Genomic DNA, 7,578 nt, shown 5'->3' with positions numbered 1-7,578 from the left:
ATTCCGAGACTGATCGGGTCTTCCTGGGAGAAGGTCTATTCCTTCATTGATCGCGAGAGCTTGTCATGGGCTAAGTTGGGACACCCCTGCAGGGTATAAACTTTCAAGAGTCGTGCCCGCGGTTATGTGGCAGATGGGAATTTGTTAATGTCCGGTTGTAGATAACTTGACACCAGATCCGAATTAAAACGCATCAACCGCGTGTGTAGCCATGATGGTCTCTTCTCGGTGGAGTCCGGGAAGTGAACACGGTTTCTGTGTTATGTTTGACGTAAGTAGGTGTTTAGGATCACCTCTTGATCATTGCTAGCTTCACGACCGTTCCGCTTGTTTGTCTTCTCGCTCTCATTTGCTTATGTTAGCCACCATACTTGCTTAGCCGCTGCTGCAACCTCACCACTTTACCCCTTCCTTTTCCATTAAGCTTTGCTAGTCTTGATACCCATGGTAATGGGATTGCTGAGTCCTCGTGGCTCACAGATTACTACAACAACAGTTGCAGGTACAGGTTATGCGATGATCGTGATGCGAGAGCGATGCTTTCTTGCTTTGAGTTCTTCTGCTTCTTCGATCAGGGGATAGGTTCCAGGTCGGCAGCCTGGGCTAGCAGAGTGGATGTCGTTTGAGTTTCTGTTTATGATTCATCCGTAGTCAGATGTTGTTCTTATGTATGATGTATTATTGTATTCGTGTGGCATTGTTTGCCTCTTGTATGTATCCCCATCTATTATGTAATGTTGATGTAATGATATCCACCTTGCAAAAGCGTTCCAATATGCGGGTCTTTCCTTGGTGGGACCTTCGAGTTCCTTTTGGATAGGGTCGCATATTGGGCGTGACAGGTGGCCGGACAGGCGGTCATAAGAAAACCACCTAGCCGTATAGTTTGGCCGGCGGCCAAAGCTCCTTTGGCGAAAATACCGTCTTTGAAGACGGGAGAAGGCATCATTCCTATCGGCGACGACACAGAGGAACTCTCAATGAAAGCACCAATGTCGGTGTCAAAACCGGCGGATCTCGGGTAGGGGGTCCCGAACTATGCGTCTAGGCGGATGGTAACAGGAGGCAAGGGACACGATGTTTTACCCAGGTTCGGGCCCTCTTGATGGAGGTAAAACCCTACGTCCTGCTTGATTAATATTGATGATATGGGTAGTAGAAGAGTGGATCTACCACGAGATCAAGGAGGCTAAACCCTAGAAGCTAGCCTATGGTATGATTGTTGTAATGGAGGTTATGTCCTACGGACTAAAGCCCTCCGATTTATATAGACACCGGAGAGGGCTAGGGTTACACAGAGTCGGTTACAATGGTAGGAGATCTACATATCCGTATTGCCAAGCTTGCCTTCCACGCCAAGGAAAGTCCCATCCGAACACGGGACGGAGTCTTCAATCTTGTATCTTCGTAGTCTTGGAGTCCGGCGGACGATGATAGTACGGCTGTCCGGACACCCCCTAATCCAGGACTCCCTCAGCCGGCGCCCCCCCTGGGGGCCTATATAAAGGAGGGCAGGGGGGAGGGCAGCCGGACCCTGTGTATTGGCGCCTCCCTCCTCCTGCTACACCTCGTCCTCCTTCCGCAACAGCTTGGCGAAGCCCTGCCAGAGTTCTGCTGCATCCACCACCACGCCGTCGTGATGCTGGATCATCATCAACCTCTCCTTCCCCCTTGCTGGATCAAGAAGGAGGAGACGTCTCCCGTCCCGTACGTGTGTTGAACGCGGAGGTGCTGTCCGTTCAGCACTTGGTCATCAGTGATCTGAATCACGGCGAGTACGACTCCATCATCACCCTTCCATTGAACGCTTCCGCACGCGATCTACAAGTGGTATGTAGATGCAATCTCACTCCCTTGACTCGTTGCTTAGATGAACTCATAGATGGATCTTGGTGAAACCGTAGGAAATTTTTTAATTTTCTGCAACGTTCCCCAACAGTTATAGCATGCATGCTAGGTTGAGTCTCTTCCTTGGTTAGGGTTGACAGTGCTTAGCGGCGGCTAACCCCTAGCTTAGAGGTCGAGTGCGCGTCTTTTTGTCCTTCTCTGTCTTCTTTGGTTCGCAGGACACATAAATATCCTTGCCGGGCTATTTTGGAGAAAAGGGGACGGACCAACATCCAAGCACCGGCGAGCCAAAGTTGTCGGGGGCTACAAGAGCAAGGATCCATCCGCGGCAAGCCAAGGTTGCCGGGGGCTGCAGATCCAGATAAGTCTTCCATCCTCTATCATGCGTTTCGTTATGGACTGAGGTATGTGAAACCTCGTTTTATCCTTAGGCTACCGTACTCCCTCCATTCCGGACCCTGGGACTCATCTCCTGGGACCAAGTTTGGTCGTAGTCGCGGCAGCAAGGAAAGGAAACGAGGGGCCTAAGCCCACCGCATCCTGCCTCCACCAAAGGCGTGAGAAAGGTCAAACGAAGTGGGGGGGGGGGGTGGCAAGGCCTATTGCCGGGTGAAAAAACGTTTATCTTAAAAGTAACAAGGATTCACTGCTTGTTGTGGGCTCCACCCACGAACGAAAAAACCCGGCAAACATCCCTTTTTCATTAAAAAACATCCCTCACAGGTATAGTCCATACGAAATGAAAAACATGAACAAGGGGATTACAAGTTCTAAAGTTAACAAAGGCCCGAGGGCTTACAAGACTAAAAAGATATAAGGTGCCCGTAATCCCTTTCTTGTCCCTCTCCTTAGAAAATTAAGGACAGTATAACCGCACCTAATCCCTGCCCTCACAGTGATTTGGGGTTTTGACCATCCATTTTATTGATACGGGAGTTCCTGGCCATCAGATTTTGTGTCTTAAGCGATCTGGTCCGCAGTCTATTTAAACTGGCCCGGCTATCCTATGGGCTGCTGCTCCAGGGGCTGAAACGGACGCCTCTGGTAAACTGGGCGTTTTCTGGCAGCCCAACTAACCCACCCGATCGGTCGCGCACACAACTCTGAGAGCCCAGCCCACCCTGGCTCTCCTGTCCCCTCCGCAACCCCCTTCTCCTCATAGGGTTTCTCGAGTGGAGGGCATCGCACCGCCGCCGGCCATCCCTCCTCTGCCCCCGCCCACCTCCGCGCTTCTCGCCGTACCGCGCATCCGCTCGCCAGTCCCGATTCTCCTTTATCGTGATGCCGGAAGCCATCGCCGCACACCGACCACGAAGCCGGTGCCCAATCCACTCGCTCCGACCTCGACAGCGCCGCCGGACACCGTTGCTTGACCCCGTCACCCGTACCTTGACTGACTCACCGGAAGAAGCCGCTCGACCCCTACCCCGTCGCCCCTACAACAATGATTGCTCCCTCCCTATCGACCCTGACGCCGCTGCTTCACCCCTACCTTGACCTCGCATCCGGACGTCGTGGCTCTACCTCGATGAGCTTTTGTATGCCTTGTGGATTGTTGCTGGTAGGACTGAATTGTTGCTGCTGTGAATATTTGCTAATTCAACATGTATACGAGTTGGTATCGACTATACAATCTGCTAGTGTGTGGTAATTGTAATGTAAGATTGTTGATTTCAATGTGTGCATAGATGGTCTCAAAGATGCATTTTTTGTGATTGTTAATGTGTGTGGTAGCGAACAACCTTCTGGTTTCCAGTAGCAGCTCTTGTCAAGATGGTTGGTTGCTGAGATTGTCTGTTGTGGGAAGGCAGCCGACGCCGGCCGCTAAGAAGGCGACGTCGAGGAGCTGCAAGGTCGGGCTGTAGTTCCCTGTTGGTAGGATTGCTAGATTCCTCAAGGTCGGCAAGCACGCCGAGCGCGTCAGGGCCTGCGCCCCCATCTACCTCGCCGCCGTCCACGAGTACCTCGGTGCTGAGGTGCGTTTCTACCGGATCTCATCCTTGCCCTTGTTCTTTGAGTCTTCTATTCCTTACCTGGTTTGTTACAGGGTTCTCATTAATCAGGCTATTCTTAGATCTGTTTTCGACCGTACCACTGATTAGTAGCAATGCCTGAATATTTGTGCTAATCTTGTTGTTCTTCCACATTGATACAGGACCCAGCTGGCTGGCAACGCTGCCAAGGACAACAAGAAGACCAGTATCGTGCCCCGCCACATCCAGCTCACCCTGCGAAATGATGAGGAGTTATCTCATGTTGGTTGTAGGGAACACAAGACAATCAGGAGCTTTGGAGCAAGTCCGTCCATGTCGGACCCTTTTCATTTATTTTGCGAATTCCTTTGTATTTATTCATGAGCCTACTTATGCTACTATTCTTGTCCGAAATTCCTTTTCTGTTTGCATGATCGGAGCCATGAGGATTGCTATTCCGTAAGCAGAAGCATACTCCCAGACGACAACTTGCCTGAATGAGCTGATGATGGTTTCTTGGAAATATATAGACCCATATATAGTTTATATAGACCATAACATGGGTTAATTGGTCAGGAGGGGGCCAACATCCAGCAAGATACGGTGTTGCAAAATGAATGTGGGGTTTGTATAGCTAATCAGGTCAGTGTGGTGTATTACCCTCTGCTATTCATATCTTCTTTTTTTGTTGCAATTCTGACGTCCTGATTATGTTGCTTAGTTGTGATAGATTTCCATTCACTTGGGCTCTAGATATCCAGAAACCTGTGATGAAAGATGTTGCTTGAATGGTCAATCCATCGCTGGCTATCTTTTAGACTTACTACACTTCTTGCATTATCTTCTTCAGTAAAAAAATATTATATGCTAGGAAACAAGCTTCAAATATAATTTAGAACAGACCTGAATACATTATTAGTCCTATAGTTAATTAGTATAACTATGGCACCACCTAGCTTGCTATTTTTGACCTTCAAGCCATCCATTAGTCCTATGTCGCTGCCCCAATGCACTTGCTTCTTAGTACTGTATTTTGCCTACCATCCTATCAATTGTTTTGGACAATGTCTCTACTTACTGATGAGACATCTTTCCATATTTATCTGAACCATGTAAGCCACACCAAAGATGTATTCTGACAAATCCATCTTAATCAGCACTATGTCTATCTGGCTCTAGCTTGCTGTCTATGTCAGGTTTGACTTCAATATCCTTAATGATCCAACCCTTAGCTGATTCTTCCACGGTTGATATTATTTATATAGTAGTATGAAATTTTTATGCAAGTAAGCGTATTTACATAGTATATGTATGTGTAATCAGTTTTATGTCATTTTAATACCCGCTTCACCTGTCAAGAGAGGGGAAAAGATATCTATCTTCACCGCCAGTCCATGGTCCTCGAGTGTTTGTACTAAAGTTACTTACGGAGAAGCTTCTCTGTATTGTGTAGCTTTTCTTTTATCATTGTGTATGTGCAGATAATCTTTTTTACAACAATGTGTGCTAGATGAAGATTATGAGCATTTCCTGTATAGGGTATACTGTTGTTCGGAAGGCTGTACTCATAGCAACAGTATGATGGTCTTTTTTCCCCACCCCAAGTATGTGATGATTGGTTCGTCTTCTTGCCTGCATTGTTACCAAGCTAACGGAGGAATTTCCTGGAATCTGCTGGTACCTGTGCTTACAGGGTTTACATGCATATTGTGAAGTTGAACAAGGCAGAGATAGTATCAACTTCAGACCATCCCTTTTCAACCTCAAATTGATGAGTGTGTTCTTATTTCATTGTTACTTGGTATGTTTGTTGAATATCAATGCATTTTGTTCTTAGAAGCAAGTTTGACCTCTTTTCTGCTCATGTGTAGTTGAGGGGGAAAAACTAGATCTTGCAGAAAAAAAACCATGCTTGAGATCTCAATAGTATAAGATTTTGTTTTACTGTGTTTGTGCTAAAAACATGTTCTAATCATTTCAGAGACTGCAGCAGAGGACCTGTTTCCAGAGAGTATCATGTATGCAAGCCAGTAGAATATGAAGATTTACTTGCATCCTTACATTAACTATTTCATTTTTGTTTATTCATCCCTATAGCTGGGTGCAAAACCGCAAGTATGCCAACTGCCTTTCAGTGTTTAAGGTTATTATTGTCATTCGTTCACCGAGTGAAAGATTTGTTTTTTTTTTTGAGGGCAAAGCAAGGCTTTATAACTTAACGGTGTTGGGCAACATCACCCAAAGCACGATCAGCCACATGGGCTGGTACATCGGACTCCCATTCCACATAGTGGTTCCATCGGACTCCCATTCCACATAGTGGTTCGGGTCATACATACGACCAAGATTCGCAAGCTCATGAGCTACGGAGTTTGCATTACGACGACAAACAGAAATAGCAAAGGAAGAGAACCACATTTTGAGTTGGAATTTTGTGTCCTCAATTACTGCAGCGTATGCCAAAGACTCTAGCTTATGGACGTCCATTGCTTCCATCAGAAGTTGTGAGTCGGTCTCAAACACTACATTGACGATACCCATGTCTGCAGCAAGAGAGACTGCATGCGACAGTGCAATAGCTTCAGCAGCAAACGCATCCCTGATGTTCGCCTGACAGCCTACACGCGCGCCAACAATATTCCCATCTGCTGTTCGTGCAACAACGCCCCAGCCTCCACTTTCTTCTCCAGGTACAAAGGACCCCTCCAGGTTAAATTTGACTACTCCTTCCGTTGGTGGCTTTCATACCTCAGGTGTCATCTTCTTTGGCTGTGGCCTGTAAATCTGTAGGTATTCAAACACCATGTTTCGAGTTCTGCAGGCGACCTCATTTGCAGTTACCGGGAGCTCTCCTTCCCTCACCTTATTTCTATTTGACCACCAAAGCCACCAGAAGATCAGCACCTGCAGGCGCTTCCCCTCATCAAGTCTCCACAAATAGTCAAACATTTCATGCACCGACGTGATGTCCTCCAGATCCATCCTCTTCTTCTCCATCGCAAGGTCCCTCCATCCCTTCTTGACCTCCTTGCATTTGATAAACAGATGGGCACCATCTTCGTCAGCACGACCACATAACAAACATTTTGTATCTTCCACTGGTATACCTTTTTTCTTCAGATTTGTGCGTAAGGCTAGGTCGCTTTGTTGCTCAAACAGAAAGCTTTTGTGATAGTTTATTTGAATCTATTTATCCTTTTCCAGAAGTTATCTTGTCACCAAGTATTTATAGAAATTCACATCTTATAGAATAGTTCAAAATAGACGGGCGCAGAACGCGCGCCATTGATGATCTAGTGGAACAAGAAAGCAGAAGGGCAAAAGGGGTGCCTAGGCGAGCTACGAGTGGCAGAAGACACCAAGAGAGCATCTTAGTGGCCGTCCAAGCGCTGGATGGTGATGGCGGCGCTAGAGGCAGAGCTCGAAGACGAGGCGGCAGGACGTCAATACGCAACGAAGGCGTCGGTGCCCGCGTACTCCAACTTGACGGCCTTGCTGCCCACCCTCTTCCTCTTTTGCAGCCTCCCAACGCCAGCCTCCCAAGGAGGCGACCTCGAGAAGTTCAAGGAGCCGGCGACGCGGATGATGGGGTCGCCGGTGCCGCTCGGAACGGCGCTCGACACCTAGTCGGACCCGTCATCTTGCCGCCCGTTGCCCTCGTCGTCGCTGCCGTTGTCTTCCTCGCCACTCTCGCTTGAGGAGGAATCTTCGTCGTCGGAGGAGCTCTCCACGCAGCACCTCACGCGAGTCCCGAAGT

The 7,578-nt window shown here is 48.0% G+C and overlaps 1 long non-coding RNA gene across 1 annotated transcript; it reads left to right on the top strand.

Moving 5' to 3' along the window:
* The first annotated feature begins 2,938 nt into the window (after positions 1 to 2,938).
* On the top strand, positions 2,939 to 6,004 carry LOC119275462. Its single transcript, XR_005135715.1, has 3 exons — positions 2,939 to 3,824; positions 4,004 to 5,622; positions 5,803 to 6,004. It is a non-coding gene; the product is annotated as an uncharacterized LOC119275462 (long non-coding RNA).
* The last annotated feature ends 1,574 nt before the right edge of the window (positions 6,005 to 7,578 follow it).

The sequence above is a fragment of the Triticum dicoccoides genome, chromosome 3B (genome assembly GCF_002162155.2).
Source record: "Triticum dicoccoides isolate Atlit2015 ecotype Zavitan chromosome 3B, WEW_v2.0, whole genome shotgun sequence".
Lineage (NCBI taxonomy): Eukaryota > Viridiplantae > Streptophyta > Magnoliopsida > Poales > Poaceae > Triticum > Triticum dicoccoides.
Note: the sequence above shows the minus strand (reverse complement) of the source record. Positions and strands in the feature narration are given on the sequence as shown.